We start from the raw sequence: 20,042 nt of genomic DNA, 5'->3' as shown, positions 1-20,042 counted from the left end.
GCCCCCAGCAGAGCTTTAGTGTCTTCAGGTCAACTTTGCCCTCTCCAGGCTCCTTTAGTAAAAGGCGACCAGTTAATCGCACCTCTTCACTCACCCGCACCACCTCACATCTCTGAGGTGTGGCCCTAGAAGATATCTATTAAGCACCTACTGTATACAAGGTGGTTTCACATCCACGAGTTCATTGAATCCTTCACAATACCCTGAGGTGAATATTTATGGATAAGGAAAACAGCTCAGAGAGGCTAAGGAAGCTGCCTGAGGTCACACAGCTTGTAGGTGGCAGAGCTGGCCTTCCAACTCAGGCTCCTACAGGTGAGTGAATTCGTGCTGGAGAAGATCTTGGAGAGCCAAGGCCAGTTGTTTGTCAAGGAAGAAATGGACACCCAGCAGCGGGAAGCGAGTGCCCTAGGCCATGCCCCAGGCTCCTGGCAGATGGGATTAGGGAACTTTCTTCTGGCATTAGATACCTGGCAGAGGGGCTCCACTGCGAAGCCTTCTTCTTTCACTGCCTCCAGGTCTCCACTCAGAGGCCACTTCCTTAGACAAAAGTCTGGACGGTGCTAGCTGTGAACCTGGCTTTATTCTTTGGGCCACTCACTGTCATTTGCAGTTCTATGCATCACATTATTTACTTATTTATTGTCCCCCCGTACCCACCTCAATTAGAATGTGAGCTGCATGAGCTCAGGGAGTGTCTCTCTTGTTTCCTTGCATGGAATAGTACCTGGCACAAACTCGACATTTTTTTGTGTGGGGAATGGATGAATGACTGAATGAGTGGAGTCAGATGATAAAGGACGAGGTTTATGCTTTATGGGGGAAAGTTTAGTGTAATGATGAACTTATTAAGGGCAAACCAAATAGATGATTCTAGGTGGAGGAGGGCAGTGAGAAGTAATTTAGGAAAAAGAAGGGGCAGGGCCAGCATGTGCAGACGTGAGGTCTGGCACATAGACTGTAAAGTGAGTGGTGACCCCTCCAGTTGTTCAGTTCTCAACCTGGACAACAATACAAGCTGACACTGGGGACGGGAGGAACATAACGGTTTGGGCCCCCTCAGGAGATGGGCGGGGTGGGGAGGGAGCGAGGAGTCAAGGCCGCTCAGCAGGTGCCTGCAGCAGGAGGAACAGGCTGTACCCACCACGAGGGCGCCACGTGGTCGTGGTTAGCAGTTTGCCATCCGGTGGCATCGTCTCCACAGTCGGTCGTCCGACCAGGGGGAGCAAGCGCTCTGCTGTTAGCAGCCTCCTGTACCTGGAGCGCCCCATGGGATGCGGGTGGGGAAATCACCCCGGCACACCCCACAAGCACACACCAGACGCCGGGGACGGAGATTATCACCACGGCGGGAGGGAGGGCTGTTTCCTGAGCCAGCGCGGATCTCTGAAGGCAGAGGACACGGTGTTCTGGGACCTCTCCGCTGAGCAGAGGACCCAGGGACGAGCCCGGCCGGGCCCCCTTCCTCCCTCGGCCTCCAGGCCGGGCACAACAACCATCACCCTGTGATTGTGGGGCCTGTCTTCGATGAGTCACCTCGCCCACAGCGCGCCTTGCGGGGTGATGTTATCGGCCCCTCTGCTTACTTAATTCCCTGGTTGACATCACCGCGGCCCGGTCTTCCCCTTCTCGGCATTGCAGCCTGCAGGCTAGCGTATCCTGGAAGAGAAGGCGGTAGGGGATCGTTTGCCAAGACGCTACCGGGGCAGGTAAATGGGGACCCTCGGTCGCTTGGCTGTGAGCACCGAGGTGCTTGGCCTAGTTTCCTGCTTTGCTGGACAGGAATCTCAGTCTACTTCCCAGGAAACGCTATCTGGAGTCTGTATTCCGGGGCGTGGTCCCCAAGGCCAGCTGTCTGCTGGCTCAGGCACGTGCTTCTAAGCTCTGCCCCTCGCAGACCTACCTGTGATGGGCCCAGGATCCCCCGGCCCCAGACCGGGCAGCTGCTGGCCTTCTGCCCGCCTCCCTGTCTAGCCATGGTGCCCAAGACCCAGCTCGCTCGGAGGCCCAGCTCCTGCCTCGCTGCTCCACTGCCCACGCTCCTGAGCAGCCTCCTGCGAGCCTAGGCCTGTCGTCTGCTGCAGCCGAACATTCCCTCTGGCCTCCCCTGACCTTGTCACCCTTGCCAGTGCTTCCCCGTGGTCAGTGGCACATGGAAGGCACCATGGAGTTGGCAGAGCGGCGAGGCTGGGAGGCGCAGTGGGGGCTCCACTCAGGCCACCAGGGCAGGACCTCAGTCCCCGATGGGAGGCCGTCCCAGCTTGGCAAGTGAGGGAGGCAGTGAAGGGAAGTGGGTGGGGCTGCGCAGGGAGCAGAGCCAACCCTTTGAACTGCCCAAGCAGCATCCTCTGCGGCCCCAGGGGACAGCGCCTCAAATGTCACTGCCAGAGGCCAGGGAAGGGGGTGGGAGGAGGTTGCTCAACACCAGTCACTTTTATACGAGTTATGTGACCCAACTGAATTGTTCTTAGAAGGAAAAAGAAAAAACAAACAAAAAACCTCAAAACCCACCACTGAGGTCACCCTTATTACCCCCAGCAGCTAATGAGCCGATCCTGAGAACAGATAATGGGCCCGAGCCACGGCTAGCGCTCCCCCACTCACCCCGGTGGCCAGAAAGAGCCAGCAGGCGGCCTGGCCACTCTGCACCCAAGCCCTGGCTGCCTCTAGGGTCCTGGAATATAGAATGCCGTTCCAGGGAGGAAGGGGGTGGGCCTAGAGAGCGACCTGGAGGAGCAAGCCTGGGCTCAGCCCCTAGTCTCTTTGGGCCTCTGTCTCCCCACTGACAAATGGAGGAAGCCACTGAGGGGTCAAGGGGATAATAATGGTGGAAACGCCGAGCAGCAGCGTTCCCAGAGGTGGAGGTCCTGCAGAGAAGGGAACGGGGAGTCAGGAAGTTTCAGAGAAGAGGACACACCTCAGTGATTGAAGAACATTATATCAGTTGACTCCTTCTGCTCTTGAATCTTTTAGGTTCCCCTTAAGTCCTGACTTGAATTCTTATTAATGCTGTCAGGGAGGTGCACACCTTGAGAACGATGGATGCCATTGGTGAACTTAGCCTGTGGTCTGCTCAGACCCCCGGATCCTTTTTCAAGTTCGAGAATGCAGGGTCCACTAGTTTAGTCTAGTGGGTGTTCTGCTGTAGTACTTCCCTCCTAGGCCACAAACCAAGCTCAAGTTCTAGTCAACCCTGACTGCTTTCCTTAGCTGGGGAGTATAGCCTGCTTCTGGCTGTAGTTTGAGCCCTTATCCCTCTTTTATCCTGAGCCCAAAGCTCACCTCCCCTTACAAAGCCCAGACACACGTCAAACTCATTTATCCCAGACTGAGCTTGTCTTTCTCTCAGCAGCCTCTTTCCTGCAGATCTTAGTTCATGGTACGACTCCCCATCGTGCAAGCCAGAGGCTGAGTCATCCTTGACCACTGCCTCCTGTCCATCGCATCAGATTCGCCATCTCATCTTGTGGATTCTAACACTTGGGTATCTTGNCCGAGGGAGCCCTCCCCTCCGGGAGGCTCCCGCCAGGCTTGCCGGCCTCGTGCCCAGGACAGGGACAGGCCACGTGCACGCTGGATGCGGCTGGGCTGAAACCGCTCACGTATGTCTGCTCAGGGTGCCGAGAATGTCTTTCTCCCCCTTGTCAGCCTGGAGGGCGCCCTCCTCCTCCAGGAGACCTCCCAGACTGCTGCGCCTGTGTTGCTTCTTCCTCAGCGCCCCGCTCTCTGCCCGTTGCGTGCTAGTGTGCCCTGGCCTGCGGTGCCTCCACGGCTGTGCACTCATCTTCATCCTCACCGCCCAGACCCTGATTCCACCAAGAGAGCAGTGGGTAGGCACCAGGCGGACCTGGGTGGTATTCGGTTCTGCCCCGTCCCATGGGGACACGGGACAAGTTATTTGTCTCTGAGCTTTCCTTCCCGTCAATCAAATGGGGTAACCCCTCTACCTGCTTCTCAGGATGGGTAATCGAGCCAGTCAAGGGCTTGGCTCAGGGCCTGGCACACCGCGAGAGGGTAGCAAATGGCACCCACAGTCTCCAGGGTCGCTACCCCTTACAAAGACGTAGGAAACTGTGCTGACACCTCAGCCCTCCTGTCCCCTCCCTCGAGCTCCCCTTCAGCTCAGCCCCTTCGTCCTCTCTGCCTTTGTTCAGACCCCTCTGTTCATTTTCTCTCTGGCTGTCAGCTCTCTGCACCTGGACAAGGTCTTGGGCAATGCTGGCCTGGTCCCCCTTTTGCCAGCCCTTCCTCCCAGGACTCCTCTCCCCCCTCCCGCTGCAACTGCTGTCCACGTGGGGCGGCGATGCTCAGTGTCTGAACTGTTCTCAGCCTGGGGGCGGTGTGGCTGCTATGCTCCTGTCACACAGCGCGGTTGCAGTGGCGTGCTCAACAAGGCCCCGGAGTTTGCCCCCAGCCATACTGGGAGTGCGTTGCTGAACTGGCCAGCTAGTAAACCCACGTCTTCTGGCTCCAAAGCCAAGACTCTAGGGATGGACTCTGGTGCCAGCCCTTTCAGTCTCTTTTGCATCTATGTGACTCAGTCTCCTCATCTGCAAAATGGGCACAATAATTCCTTCTTCTTCTTCCTCCTCAAGGGGAGAAGGGGAGAATGGGGTTAATCTGGGAAGGAGCTGGAGACCCTGCTGTGTACAAGGCAGGCGAGCCTGGCTGAGTGTGTATGTGTGTGTGTGGGGGGGGCGGGGGGTGCACATAACAGGACAGAACAGGTTGGGGAAGCTAGTCCCTCCAGCACCCTTCCAGCAGCCCAAGCCCTGTGCCTGAGTCCACAGTGCCCCCTGCTGGCGAGTCATCCCAGAAGCTCCCTGTGGGCAGCACCAGCCTTCCGCTTTGCTTTTCCTTAAGGCGACCCCAGGGAAGGTGTCGCCCCTGCCCTCAGGGTGCCCAGTCTGAGGGAAGGGAGGCACCCAGTGGCTCAAGAAGCCCAGATTGGGGATGGGGAGCCAGTGTGAGATGGGAACTTCCTAGGTCACTGACTTCCCCCTTCTCTCCCATAAACCCACTGAAACCTCTTCCAAAGAGAAAGGTCTGCAGCTGGGCAGAAGCCGCAAGAAATGGTTTGCCCCGGGCCCAGCAGCTATCCCTTGATTAGGACTTTGTGCAACCAGCACCCCCACCCCCATGGACCATCTGGGGAGACATTCGATGAGGGCAGGCACTGGGGAATGGAGGGGAGGGGCTGGTGGGCCCCAGCTTGCGCTTGGGCTGGACCCCCTCATCAGCGCCCTCACCATCCAGACACATACATGCTCCCAGCGCGGCAGAGCCCAGGCACCCCCTTCACCTCTCCAGGTCCTAACTCCCCGTCACTGCAGCCTCGTGATCTCAGCACTTCCTGCACCTGATTCTGGGTTGGGTGCTGGTGCTTCAGGGAGACAAGCGAGGCCCTGACAGGCCCCCCAGGAGCTCAGACGTGCCACCCCTTCTCCCATCTTCCCCTGCCCATTCATCCCCAGCACCCCAGCCCCTCCCCTGCTCTGGAGGAGGGCCGCCATATATAACACTCCCCAGACTAAGATCCAGCCAGCTGTGACCACCTCTTCTGGAAAGTCTCCGCCATTCCCCACCCTGGGTTCTGCTCACTGCTTCTGAGACTTTTCCCTCAAACTGTGATCTTCGCAGACTGCCAGTATAAAGCTGAGATTGCATTCTTCCTCCTCCAGGAAGCCTTCCTGGATAAATCTCAGCCTCGAGGATGTTTCCCTACTTCAACCTTTTGCATGATCTCCTGGCACACACTACATTGTCCTGGGCATGTTTATTATTCTGTCTGCCCCATAGGAGCTCCAGGCCTCAGAGGGAAATGGCTAGGTCCCCTTTCCTTGAACCCTGGCAAGACCATACATGCTCCTTTAAGTCCACATAAACCAGTGATTTTCCACTGGGCATGGTTTTGCCCCCAGGGGATGTTGGGCAATGTCCAGAGAGAATTCTGGTTTTTGTGACCAGGGGAAGGGTGCACTGGCGCCTAGTGGGCCGAGACCAGGGATGCTGCGAGCCATCCTACGATGCACCAAACTGCCCCATGACAAAGAACTATCCTGCCCCAAATGTCAACAGCGCTGAGGTTAAGAAGCCCTGATTTAAGTGAATTCGCACACTGGGTATTCAAATAGTGGCCAAGAAAGGGGGAATGGCTCGTGCAGGAAGAGGGGGCAGAGAGCAGACATCTCAGAGCAGCTTCCCCTCCGCGTGGCCTTTTCAACCCCACACGGTTTGGGTGTGTCTTACATAAGTGGAGGCAGCCCTTAGCCAGAGGAGGAGGAGCCAGCGCCTGTCTAGGGGACCCACGGGGACGGGGGTGGGGAAACCCTTTGGGAGCACAGAGTAGCTTGGCCTCAGCTTAGTCATCTGTAGAATGGGGATGGGTGTTCCCTTCCAGTTCTAAAGGTTGAGGGTCCTAAACCATGCTTATCGGATATAGACAAGTCCTTTTCCCTCATGCTGATGGGCAAGAGCCCTCCCTGAGGGAGGAGAAGCAGTCATCAGTCCCTTAAACAGATGTGGGGGGTTATTGTGGCTTTGATTGCCCTCCCAGGAGCAGCTGTAAGAACAAGAATGCTTTGATAGGCTTCATCAAAGCTGACTGGGGGTGGGGGGGGGCAGCCTTCAGCTGGGAACAGCTGTAAGTCAGGCCCCCACGCAGAGGTGGAGGCTGTGAAAGGTGCCCCCCACTTTGGTTGGGGTTAAGAATGTTCCAAAGACTGCTTACCCTGAGCCGGCCTTCTCTAGAGGCTTCTCAGGGTTCTCTGCGCCCTCCCTGGGTGGGCTTGGGTGACCCAGGCCCTTGGCGGTGGAACAGAGGCAGCTCTTTCACTGGCTCCTATTCCCTGGGGCAGGGTCCCCACGGGGTGGGGCGAGACCAGCCCTCCCTGCCCCCTCAACCCCGTAGAGTCTCTGGGTCCTGGTAAGCGGGGAGGGAGGGCACCCTGAGCGAGTCTCTCTCAGAGCTCACAGACCCGCCTCACAGGGATCCAAAGCCGTCAGGAAAAGGCTTGGTCTTTGAGGAGAACAAACAGGAACCCAGGCTACCTTGAAACCTCTCCGCCAGACGCACCCACAGTGTTGTCCACAGTGAAAACTGTTGCACTTACCGCACAGCCGGCACCCCTACCCAGCGTACACACAGCACGCCACACACACACCCAGCTGAGCGCAAATGGTGCACACTAACTGAAGACAGCGGGGACAGAGCCAATCTCGGCCGCATCCCTAGCCGTCCTACAAGTGGGTGCTCATCCCGAGCCTCAAATGTCCAAGGGAGTTCAGCTAAAGCTTCTCCCGATCCTGCCTCTTCAAGCTGCTAAACAGAACAAAACAAAACAAAACCCTGAACGTGTATCCAAAGACCCTTGTTTTTTACAGAGGGCTGAAGCAGTAGATTACCTAAGAGCTGGACTTTTGAAAGATGTTACCCCAAATGGCGACGATAATGATGGCGGTGGTAACTGCAATCATGACTGTCGGCGTTTATTGAGGACTAGCTGTCCCCTAGGAACTATGCTCTGCGCTTTACGTACACCCTTCATTCAACCCTCGCGACAGCCGGTTAGGTAGGAACTGACAGTGTGCCCATTTCCAGGAGAGAAGAGTGAGGCTCAGGGGAGGTGAATAAAAGTAGAGACGCCAGCATCAGAACGCAGAAGAGATCAGGCGGACTCGTGGTGGGCAGCCTGAGGGTGTGGGTCAGTGTGCATGTGGTCAGCGCCTGCCACAGCACCCCCTTTCGGGAAGACCCCCGAAATATGCTCTCACTCACCCTGCCTGAGCTGCCATGTGGCTCTTGCGTTAAGCATTACCCCCTGACGTCCTTCCCCACCAGAGTGGAGTGTGTGGTCAGACCAGGGGGTTCTGGGGCCTGGGGTTTGGCTTCTGGAGAGATAGTCCGGAGTTGGGGGGCGGGGAGGGTGCGCGACTTGATAAGAGTATTGTCACAGGAATGAGGACCTTATAATGAGGACATTTCGGAATTGATAAATAGTGCCTTCTTATAGGATATCAGCTCTGTCCCCAGTTTGACCGATTGTTAAAGCACAAGGCTGAGCTGCTCTAGACTCTCTGCATTCCAAGTATTTGACACTAGCATTAATCCTGAACTCCCTGTGCATCAACGCTTTTAGTTTTTTATTTTTATTTCTTCCAGTTTTACTGAGAGATAATTGTATTAGTTTCAAGCTGTAGAAGTTCAAGGGGCACAGCAATGATGGGATATATGTATATATTGCAACGTGATTACTACATTTAGTTAAGCTCCATCAGCCTTACGTAGCTACATATTTTCTTGTGGTGAGAACTTTCCAGACTTACTCTCTTAGTAGCTTTCAAATCTCAGTCACTGCAGTTGCCATGCTGCACTTTGTATCCACAAGACCCATTTTTTTATAACTGAAAGTTTACACCTTCTGACCACCTTCGCCCAATTGTCCCGCAGCCCCACCCCCTGCCTCTGGTAACCGTAATATTCCATGTTTCTATGGATTCTGGTTTTTTCAGATTCCGTCTACACGTGAGACTATACAGTGTTTGTCTTTCTCTGTGTGACTTGCTTCACGGGGTCCTGGTTCTGAGAGGGGCCGTGGCCACCTCCGGAGTGAGGCCAGGAAGAAGGAAGGATGGTGTGTCCGAGCTAGAGCTGGGTTTTGTCTCCATAAGGTAAGAGTACATAGGGGGGGAAATGCAGGGGTGGGGGAGGGGGGAGCATAAGGAACTTTCTGGAAATCTGTGCCTTTTGCCTTCTTTCTGAACTTCCCTTCTCCCCCTGTCACCCCTCCTCCCACCCCGAACCAAGGATCCAATTTCCTCTTTTTTTTTCAAAATACAACTCAAAACAGATTTAATCTCGAGGGATTGTTCTGTGAAGGAAACCTGTAGAGGCAAGTTGTCTCTGAACTTGTAAGGGAAATATATATATATCTCCGGAGTCTGGAAAGAAAAAGTCCATTTGGCACGCGAAGCCGCCTGCATCTCTGGCCCCGGGACCCCTGTGTCCTGCCTTCTGTAGTCATCGGCGAGGGCCCTGTCTCGGGCTTGGTGGATCTTTCCTCCCCCCACCACCATGGGGACTTTTCAGAAATAACCACATGGCAACGCTTAATCTGGTAGGGGCCCAGCACCCTGTGACCCATGGCGGAGACTAAGAAGGCAGATTCCAGGGGCGCCTGGGTGGCTTCGTCGGTTCAGCGTCTGACTTTCGCTTAGGTCATGATCTCACGGTTCGTGGGTTCGAGCCCCGCGTCGGGCTCTGTGCTGACTGCCGGCTCAGAGCCTGGAGCCTGTTTCAGTCTGTGACTCCCTCTCTCTCTGACCCTCCCCTGCTCACGCTGTCTCTCTCTCTGTCTCCTAGAAATAAATAAAACATAAAAAAAAAAAAAAAGGCAGATTCCTGGGCCTGCTTCCAGATGAACATATTGGAATCTCCTAGAAGCCCCTGGAGCAACCTCGGTCTGCCAGCCAGTGGTCCTGCTTGCCGTGCTGGGTGCTGGGGGCCTCTCCTACCCGCTGCTGTCACAGACCGGCTTTTGCAAGGGATTCAAGCTCCTGAGAACTGCCTCCCGATGTGTCAGTCATTCTCAAGTGAGGTCACATGTGATGGGATGGGTGTCGTTCTGTGTGTAAAACGTGTGCCCGCCTCTGGTGCCAGGTGCAGTCAGGGCACAGGGGGACCCAGGGGGACCCAGGGGGACCTGACATGTGGCGTCCCAGCCTGCACCTGAGTGCCTTAGGAACGATGCTCCCTGACCTCCCGTTGCTCAGGGCCATGGATGCGAACAGATGGTCCCACTGAACACCTGGGCCTCCCAGCCCTCTGGGACAAGCCATCTGTAGTCCAGCATGGGCCACCTGTGTCGGTGGGCTTCCTGCTTGGAGTCACCAGGCCACCACTTCCAAGCTCTCTTGTGAGCAACATCAGTATGTCAAGGAATGTGATAAAGCGCTCTCCCCCAAACACACACAACGAGCAATATTTACCTTTACAATTTACTCTGGAAAAAAAAAATGTGGACAGAAAGTGATAAAAATTCAAACGAGCTTATTGCCCTGTGAGATTCCGCCTTTACCAAATGAGATGCTCTCTTCGGAGATGCCGGGAATTCACGCTGGGGCGCACTCATCACAGTATGCTGTGATGGACGGAGAGACCCGACCAGAGGCGGGACTGGTGTCCTCTCGTGTGTTGGGGGGCTGTCACACTGCGGGCCCCCACAGGTGGGCCCGTGTGATTAGAAGCACGATGGCGGTGTAGATCTGACAAGTGCTTGCTTCTCCTCTTGGGCCACTCTGGGGGAAGCGAGCCACCAGCCTGTAAAGAAGCACAGGTAGGCTGGGGAATGAAGGGATAGCGCCTGGAGGGAGACAGAGCCGCCTTGTGGGGAAGCTGAGGCACCAGGCGCTTTAGCTGGTGTTCCTGAACTTTCCAGCCTAGCCCAGCTGAATGAGTGTGCTGGAGAAGAACCTTCCAGCTGAGCACTGCCCAAAACCCTGACCCACACAATTGTTGCAGTGTTAGGCCACTACGTTTTGGGGTAGTTTGTTACACAGCCATGGTTAACCAAGGCGCTTATAGGAGGCGTGTAATAAACGTGTATGGAATGAGGGAACGGTGAATCGCAGTGCTCATCCCTGACACTGGTCCTGCATACTCATTAAATCTTTTTTGTTTTGTTTTGTTTTAATGTTTTATTTATTTCTGAGAGAGAGACAGACAGACAGTGTGAGCAGGGGAGGGCCAGAGAGAGAGGGAGATACAGAATCTGAAACAGGCTTCAGGTTCTGAGCTAGCTGTCAGCACAGAGCCTGATGCAGGGCTCGAACCTGCAAACCGTGAGAGCATGACCTGAGCCGAAGTCGGACGATTAACAGACTGAACCACCCAGACTCTCCTCATTAAGTCTTGATCACATGTACTTTCTGATGGGATTCTTGTAACGGTTAATTTTATCTGTCAACTTGACTGCCGGGGCCATGGAGTACCCAGATAGGTGGTCAAACATTATTCCGTGAAAGTATTGTTGAATGAAATTAACATTTAAATTGCTAGACCAGTAAAGTGAATTGCCCTCCATAGTGTGGGTGGGCCTCGTCCAATCAGTGAAAGACCCGCATAGAACAAAAGGCTGACCTTCCCCAGCGTAAGAGAGAATTCTCCTGCCTGATAGCTTTCCAACAGGGACCTCAGCTTTTCTTGCTTCTGTGCTAGCCTGCCAGCCTGCCACAGATTCTGGATTTGCCAGCCCCTGTAATTATATAAGCCAATTCCTTATACTAACTTTCTTTATCTGTAGACACAGGTATAGACATACAGTTATATTCTGTTGGTTTTGTCGTGTTGGAGAATCATGAAAAGTATAGCTTATGGTACCAAGAGTGGGTGCTGCTATAACAAATACCTAAAAATGTGGATGTGGCTTTGGACCTGGGTAATAAGGAAAGGTTGGAAGAGTATTGAGGTACATGCTAGAAAAATCCTAACTGCCTTAAAGGGACTGTTGGTAGGAATATAGACATCAAAGGTGCTTCTGTTAGAATCTCAGACGGAAATGACCAAAGTGCCAAAAGGAAAGGCAATCCTTGTTGTAAAGTAGCAAAGAATTTGGCTGTTTTGTGCTCTAGTGTTTTGTGGAAGACAGATCTTATGAGTGACGGTCTTGGATATTTAACAGAGGATTTTTTCTTTCCTTTTTTAAAATGTTTTATTTTTACTTAAAAACATTTTTTAATGCTTATTTATTTTTGAGACAGAAAGAGACAGAGCATGAGCAGGGGAGGATCAGAGAGAGAGGGAGACACAGAATCCAAAGCAGCCTCCAGGCTCTAAGCCGTCAGCACAGAGCCCAACACGGGGCCCGAACTCACAAACAGTGAGATCATGACCTGAGCCGAAGTCAGACACTTAACTGACTGAGCCACTCAGGCGCTCCTATTTTTACTTTTCAAAAACATATTTTAAGTTTATTTATTTATTTTCAGAGAGACAGAGACAGCATGAGTGGGGGTGGGGCAGAGAGCGAAGGGGAGAGAGAGAGAGATAAAGAGAGAGTCCCAAGCAGGCTCTGAGCTGCCAGCACAGAGCCTGATGTGGGGCTTGAGTTCACAAACCGTGAGATCATGACCTGAGCTGAAATCAAGAGTCAGACACTTAGCCAACTGAGCCACTCAGGCGCCCCTATTTTTAGTTTTGAGAAAGAGAAAGAGTGTGCAAGTAGGGGAGGAGCAGAAAGAATGAGGCAGAGGACCCAAAGCGGGCTCTGTGCTGACAGCAAAGAGCCCAATGCGGGGCTTGAACTTACAAACAGTGAGATCATGACTTGAACCAAAGTTGGAAGCTTAACCAACTGAACCAACCAGGTGTGCCATAGCAGAGAATTTTTTCTAAGCGAAGTGTCGGAGGGGTGGCCAGGTCCCTCCTTGCTGCTTATAATAAAATGTGAGAGAAGAGAGAGAGAGAAATCGAAAGAGTTTTTCAGCAAAAGGGAACCAGGACTTGACAGTTCGGAAAATCCTCAGCCTATCCACATTGCAAAGCAAGAACGTGTGTTCTGGAGAAAACACCTAGGATGTGGCAGGACTATCATTCTGTAAAGACGACCTGCAAACCGATCAGCCACCTCAGCTGAAGCCAGGAATAGAGCTGGGATTTTACCTGCAGAGGCATTGCCAGCGGCCAAAGGGGACAGAGAACATGGAAGGAAAGACGGCTGTCAGATTCTGGGATCTACAGGTCAGGGCTATACAGGATCCACCCTCAAACATGGCTGTCCTTCTAGAAAGGGAGAAGTGACCATGAAGGTGGTTTAGAGATATCAGAGCCATCATTTCCACCTGCAGCCCAGGGAACAAGACTCTTTCCTCCTGGCCTCAGGGGCTGGGGCCACCTCCTCAAGGTCAGGGGGCCAGGATTCCGGCCCGGAGCTGAAGGGGCAGGGCCGTGCTGAGGGCCATGAGTGGGCACGGAGGGTACAACACTGAGCGAAAGAAGACTGACGTGGAGCCTTAAGATCAAATGGAATCTGCCTTGTTTTGCACTTGCTTGGGAACTCTTTCCCTGTCCTTCTTCCCAATTTCTCCCTTTAGGATGGGAACGTATGCCTTCTGCCAGTCCCTCCATTGTGATCTGGAAGCACGTAACTGGTCGGGTCTCACAGGTTTGCAGCTGGAGAGGAATTTTGCCTCAGGATGACTCATACCTCGGGTCGCACCCATACCTGATTTAGGTGACATTTAGCGAAACTTGGGAACGTGGAATTGATGGATGGGTTAAGACTTTGGGGCCGTTGGAATGGGGTGAATGTATTTCGCATGTGAGAACGATGGGAATTTGCGGGCTAGATGGCAGACTGTTATGGACTGAACTGTGTCACTTCCCCCGCCAAAGTTGAAGACCTAACCCACCATCTGACTGTATTTGAGAAGGGGACTTTAAGGAGGTAATTAAGGGGAAATGGGGTCAAAAGGATGGGCTTTCTCTAATGAGCGCTCCCTCTAGCCTCAGGTGCACAGAGAAGAGTCCATGTGAGAACCCAGCAAGAAGGTACAGCTGCAAGCAAAGGAGATAGGTCTCACCAGAAACCACATCTGCTGGTACCTTGACTTTGGACTTCTGGCCTCAAGATCTACGAGAAAATAAATTTCTGTTGTTTAAGCCACCCAGTCTGCGGTCTTCTGCGATGGCAGACGAACACGGTTCCTCACGCCGTTGGTGAGCGAGGAGCCGTGCACGCTTGGATTTCAACCTCAGTTTTCATTGACTGACTCCCTCAGCCACTCCTGAAGTTCCAGTATATGTCAGACACCATACAGGCACTGGGTTTCAATGGTCACAGTGCTGTCGTCATGGAGCTTAAAGTCACGGAAGGGAGATGCGCCTTCACCAAATAACTACTCGAACAGACATAAAATAACAACAGGGGCGAGTACTGCAGGGGGATGTCACCTCATCAAGGAGGCCAGGGACAAGTTCTTGAAGAAGGGACAGCAGACCTGAGACATGAAGGGTGATGAGGAGGAAACCGGGTGAAGGGGGAAGGCACACGCAGAAGGAACAGCATGTGCGGAGGAGGCGCCCACCAAAGAGGGAGGTGGTGAGCGTTCAGGGGACTAGAAGTGTGCCCTGAGCGGCATAGAGAGAGAGGCACAGGAAGATGGGGTTCGGGACGAGGCTGGATCTCTCCAGCTGGGTCGACCACGGCCAGAGCAGTAGAAGCCACCAGGCTCTTTGAACCTTGGGTTTGGCGTGGTCAGATCTGCATTTCCCAAAGATGCCCGTGGCCGCTGGGTGGAGGAAGATCTGCGTGGACACCACGGAGGAGGCTGATGCAGGAGACCAGGGGAGGCACGCGGAGGGCTTGGACCGGACTGGCAGCTCCAGAGGTGGCGGGACGGGCTGGACTGGGGAGCTATCTATGAGGGTAAAATAAGTGGGCTTCGGGAGATGCAGGTGAGGGAGAAGTCAGCCCCCACCTGAGTTCTTGGAATCGAGCTCCTCGGTGGGTAGTGGTGCGGTTCACGAGCGAGAGAAGACGGGGAGGCAAGGTGGGGCCGACCAAGTCAGGAGTGAGGGCAACTACTTACTAATGGGGTGAACGTAGGCAGGTTACTCTGAAACCTCTGCATGCCTCAGTTTCCCCACTGGGATAAGTACTCTCCGTGAGGCGATGTGTGTAGAGCCCAGCTCGGAGTAGCTGCTCCTGCGTATCAGTGCTTCCTGTCTTTTCCTCTGTAAGGCTGGAGTCTCGCCCAAAGTTGCGCATCGTCGGAACCAGGCTTACAGAGGGGTCGTGGGAGGAGCCTCCCCCCTTCGCCCGGCTGCCTTTAACATCAACACGCAGATCTAAGAGCAGACAGTGTTCACTCACCACTGGAGGCCCGGGGTGGGGCGGGAAGAGGGGGCAGAGTGCAGGTGGGAGATGCAGTGGTGGGGAGGGGAGAAGAGAGTGCTGGAGTGAGAGCAGGCCCACAGTCCTTAGAGGGGCAGGCAGTTAAGCACCAAATTCATGCAGTAGCCAACTTCCAACACGCAGGATGTTCACAGAGTTCAGTTTCTACTCATGTAAAGCCCAAGATGGGTGCTCTGACTGGCAGACAGCCTTCATCCAAGGGGAGAGTCGCACACCTAGGCTCCTTCTCTCTCGGGGCTCCGCCATCTTTTGACCAGGCGGTCACGGCAGAAGGGGAAAGAAAGGTGGATGAGGCGTATCCGCTTCTTAACGTCCTCAGCTCAGAAGAGAGGCCCACTGCTTCTGCTCACACTCCACTGGCCACCCTCGATGGCATGGGAGTGGAAATGTAGTCCCCGTGGGTGCCCAGGAAGAGGACGACATGAGTTTGGTGACCAGCTTCCCAGCCCTGCTACAGTAGGTCTGCCGCAGCTTGTCCAAGCGGTGGGGTGCACTCTGGCTCTAGTGGAATTTCCCCCGGATGGGAGAGGACTGGCCATGGGGTAAGGAGGTTGAAGGGGCCAGGCTTGATCCCAGTACCCTCGCTGTCAGTTGGCAGGGAGGGACCCTTGATGGCTGCACGCTCAGGGGCTACAGAAACAGCCTCTAGCCAAGGCCGATGGGAAACCTGTCCTGAGCTCCTTAAGAGAGCTAGTGAACAAAACCCCCTTGTATGACACCTACCAAAACAGTTGTGGGCTGGCAGAGAGAGGGGCGTTGTGAACCTTAATCGAGTGGCCCCGATGAGGGGAAGGGACATTTGAGCAAAGACATGAGGATGCCCAATCATGAGGATATCTGTGGAAGGGCAAAAGGAGCAGCAAGTGCAAAGGCCCTGTGGTAGGGGCAGGCCTGTTGTGTTCAGGGCCCTACTGCAATAATCACTGAGATGATGGTGATAGCAGTGTGTGGGGGCAAGGGGAGAAGTGGTTAGATTCTTGATCTATTTTGTATGTTTATCCCTCCTTACCTCACTTCCTTCCTTTTTCAGTTTTCTAGAAGGGACGTGTGAAGACACACTGAGGCATTTCCTCATCTAGATAGTAGTGCCCTTTCTAGACTGTAAACCCTATGAGGGCAAGGCCCCGGGCCCAACTCCTCTCCTTACCCTCACACCCGGCACGGGCAGGGCCCATGGCCGGCACCTGGCAGCCTGTCTGTGGAGAGATGCACGTCTTCCTGAGTCATCAGAGTTCATGGGGCCGAGCCCAGGCCCTGCCTGTCAGCACACTGCTCACTGGTGTGGAAAGCTTTCCTGTGGTCCAGGCACTCCCAACTCCGGTCCAAAGAGACCTTCGAAAGAAGGTCAGTGTAGCCAAAGGAAGGAGATGCCCCCGTGTCCTGAGCTCACAGAGATAACTGCTGGGAAGACGACCTCACCGGTTCTATTTTATCCTGCATGGACCCAGAGGCTGGCTTCCGAGGAAGTGACACAGGCACAGATGGCTGTGCCCAGCAGGGATCCCTGGCCCCGCGCTCCCACAGTGCTGGGCTCTGCACCACAAGCGCCCTGACTCGTGGGTGGGACCCCCAGTGGTTTTTGAGGGGCATCTTGAGCTTGTGGTGGGTGCCCGTTCCTCGCTGCCCTGCGGCCTTTCTTTAAGCCGGGCCCTTCCCTGCAACACCCCTGGCCCCCAGCTCCCCCAGGAACTCGGGAACAGCTGATGTTTACAACCCCGCAGGCCCTGGATTGGAGAGGACTTCGAGAAGCCCCTAAGGTCTTGAAAACGTTGCTGCAGGCTTCCGGCTGTCTCCAGAATCGCATTCGGGGGGTCATGTGTTTCCTGTGCTCTCCTGCCACAAATTAACTGCCTTTTCACTTTTCCCACAGATTTCGCCTCCCGTCCTACGTGGCCGGGCCGGGCATTCCTCGGTGCAGCGGCTACAAACGTGTGGAGGCTGGAATCGGACAGATTTGAGTGCAGATTTCTGTGCTCACTGGCAAAGCCCTCCGAGCCTCAGTTTCTTCATCTGTAAAACGAGCACAGAGTATCCACCTCGGGGCTTGGTTGTGAAGACTGATCGAGGTAGCGGCGTAATGCCGAGGCCCAGTGAGTGTGAGCTACGACCCACGCTGATACCTCCAAGTGAGGCCATGTGCCCCCCCCTCGCTCCGAATCTTGCTCCTCTTCCCATCAGCCTCCTGGTCCAGTTCCACATCAGGCCCGAGGAAAATGAGAAAGCCTCGCACGTTCTGGGCCTTTGGGGGAGCCTGTGAATAGCTGACTCCGTGAATGATGCCTCTGCAGGTGCCAGGGCCCGACGGCCCCACCCTCGCCCAGCGCCAGAGTGCTGCCTGCCAGACCCTTGTCAGCGGTTACAACCAGCAACTGCCTCCCGCTGCCCGAGTTTTATCAAAAGCCCAGTTGAGAGAAATAAAGTTCATGGGGGTTATTTAAAGGCCATGCATTCCATCCATTCTTCCAGACGAGACTTCTCCCTGAAGCGAGTCGGGCTCTCATGAAGCTGTGTTGCTCTCGGACCACACGATTTAGCCACCACAAAATCTTGATTATGTCCCTCCCTTACGCTGGGGCTTTACGGAAAAGGGCTGGCGGAGTCCGGCTGGCGCGTTTATTTGGGGAGCCTGCTATTGCCAGTGTTGGCTGCCTCAATCAGCACGCTCTTTAAGACCTTTAAAGGGGAATATATTTTAGGCTCCAGTTCCCGGCAAAGCTCTGACTCCTCAGAGGAATCAGTGGGCTTCTGACCTATGGGCAGCATGACTCAGGAAACTGACCCCCGTTCTCATTTTCCTGGGGCTTCCAGGAAGCTCAGATTTGGGGTTCAGCTTTAAGAACCCTTGAAGATCCCTTGACCTGTTACACAAGGGAGATGATTTCTTTCCAGACGCTGATTTCTAGCAGATGGGATTATAATAATAATAATTATTATCAGGGGCGCCTGGGTGGCTTAGTCGGTTAAGCGTCCGACTTTCGCTTAGGTCATGATCTCACGGTTCGTGGGTTCGAGCCCCGCATCGGGCTCTGTGCTGACTGCCAGCTCAGAGCCTGGAGCCTGTTTCAGAGTCTGTGTCTCCCTCTCTCTCTGACCCTCCCCTGCTCAAGCTGTCTCTCTCTCTCTCTCTCCTAGAAATAAATAAAAATAATAATTATTATTATCATTATTTTGTGTGTATCTTGTCAGCTGCACCTTGCATCTTGTATCTGGTGGGACCAGCGTGGGTGTTTCTGTCCTGGAAAGCAAGGGACAGAGAATTGGCCAGGGTGGGGAAGAGAAGCAGGGAGGCCACGGAGGTGAGGGGTGGGGGAATCTGGCTTCACGGAACCAGACGGCGCGAAGAGACATTTTTCCATGAATTTCGGAAGAGAACTGCAGCCATTGCTCAATTTGAACTTCTCCCTGTGGCCCCTCTGGCTTTTTGGGTATTTCTGTGGTATTGTGAAACACTGAAACTTGCAGCGTCTCCTTTCTCTTCCTCTTCGCTCCCCACCCTGGGCTCTCCCCCCACTCTTTTCCCTTTCCCTTCCTTGCCCCCTCCAGTGACCGCTGCCCTCTGTCCCTCTGTCCCTCTGTGGGGCTGCTGAGCCCGAGGCCACCGGCTGTGATGCTGGAGCAAACAGAGGAGGGTGAGGACCCCAGGTCCCTGGAGCAAAGAGCAACGGCAGAGCAGAGAACAATAACTGAGCGCTCTACTCTGCGCCATGCACGGAGCCCGTAGCAACCAACTCGACCACCATTTATCTGGTCTGTGTTCCTGAGTGCTATGCACACTGGCCTCACTGGCCTGGTGAGGCCCCTTCATCTACCTGATTGTCCACCCATCTAGTCCGGGGCTTCTCAGCATCAGCACTATTGACGTTGGGGCTCAGGCACATCTTTGCTGGAGGGGGGGCTTGTTCTGTGCGTTGTAGGGTGTTTGCAGCATCTTTGGCCACGAGCCCCTCCCACCCCGTGACAATCAAAAAGGTCTCCAGACATTGCCAANCTGGGGGTGGGGTGGGGATGGGGTGGGTGCCGGGGAAAAGTGGAGGGGACAGAAAAAGAAAGACAAGAAAAGGAGGGGGTGGGGGAGAATGAGTTCCCAGCCAGGGAGCCCAGCTTCTTCTTGGATTGGAAGCAAACACGGAGTGTGGCTGGGAGCGCGGCCAGTCCTCCCCAAAGACCCGGCGAGTGGGTTCCTTTAAAGGGGTGCAGGGAGGGGNCCCCGACAGAAGCCTCTCTGGCATATAACCCGGGTATCCAGTTGATGTTTCTTTCTGCAGCCCTGTTCGCTGCCCGCTCACACGCTGCTCCCTGCTTTCTCCTGGGGCTGCCGTCGTCTCCCGACTGTGGCAGAGGGCGCTCCTCGTGCGTCCTAGGTATCGGCCCCCCCCGGTTGGTGTGGGCGTGGGGGGCCCTCTCTCTTTCTGTCAGTCGTCACCCTGCAGGTGAGGACTCGCAGGTGCAGAGCTCACAACGCTAGTGGGCTAGAGACGGGACACAAGCCCAGGCCTCTGTCTCTGGAGCCCGGGCTCTTGACCCCTGGCCTTCAGCGATACCCCTTCCTTCCAAATATACCTCTGCAGGGAAGCAGACAAGATTGGGGGCGAGGCTTGGGGAGGGGAGGGGAGGGAGGCGGCTCACTTGAGGTCCTGCAGCACCACCTGGATGATTTTGAGGTGATGCCAAGTGTCCGGGGAGTCAGATTTAGCCTTTATTCGGGGCTGGGAATGGTTGAGTGATTCTGCTTAACCGGCTGATAGGTGCCTCTGGCTCTGCCTGGGGAGAGGGTGTGAGGGGCTCACCGACGCAGAATGCACAAGTTTCTGGCCGTGGGCTTTCTGTCCCCAGGCCTCTATGGGCAGCGATGCCCTCCGTGCCCTGGGCGCTGGTGGAAGAGCACTTCTGACCAGGCCCAGCGGATGATTGATGAGGGGGAACAGGGGACACAATGGAGGGGCTTTGTTCCCGAAATGCCATTCACATGACTCTCTGACCTCAGGGCTCTTCCCCTTTCTCTTGTCTTTTTCTCCTTCAGTGCATTTGGCTCTGCTACGGTTTCTCTTCTCTGTTTTTCTTTTCTCACTCCACACAAAGCCCTCAGAGGGCTGGGGTGGCCCTGGGGCCTCCTGCATCTTGTTGAGGTTT

General features: G+C 54.7%; 1 long non-coding RNA gene across 2 annotated transcripts; it reads left to right on the top strand.

Annotated features, from left to right (window-relative positions):
• The first annotated feature begins 1,590 nt into the window (after positions 1 to 1,590).
• Positions 1,591 to 18,018, top strand: LOC144219304 (uncharacterized). 2 transcript variants are annotated; one of them, XR_013331365.1, is made up of 4 exons: positions 1,591 to 1,709; positions 8,512 to 8,670; positions 9,362 to 9,591; positions 16,783 to 18,018. It is a non-coding gene; the product is annotated as an uncharacterized LOC144219304 (long non-coding RNA). The 2 variants fall into 2 exon arrangements; XR_013331366.1 differs by lacking the exon at positions 16,783 to 18,018 and adding an exon at positions 13,090 to 14,865.
• Positions 18,019 to 20,042: the final 2,024 nt, after the last annotated feature.

The sequence above is a fragment of the Crocuta crocuta genome, unplaced genomic scaffold (genome assembly GCF_008692635.1).
Source record: "Crocuta crocuta isolate KB4526 unplaced genomic scaffold, BGI_CrCroc_1.0 scaffold118, whole genome shotgun sequence".
Lineage (NCBI taxonomy): Eukaryota > Metazoa > Chordata > Mammalia > Carnivora > Hyaenidae > Crocuta > Crocuta crocuta.
The sequence above is the reverse complement of the archived record's forward strand: the minus strand, read 5'-3'. Positions and strand labels throughout refer to the sequence as shown.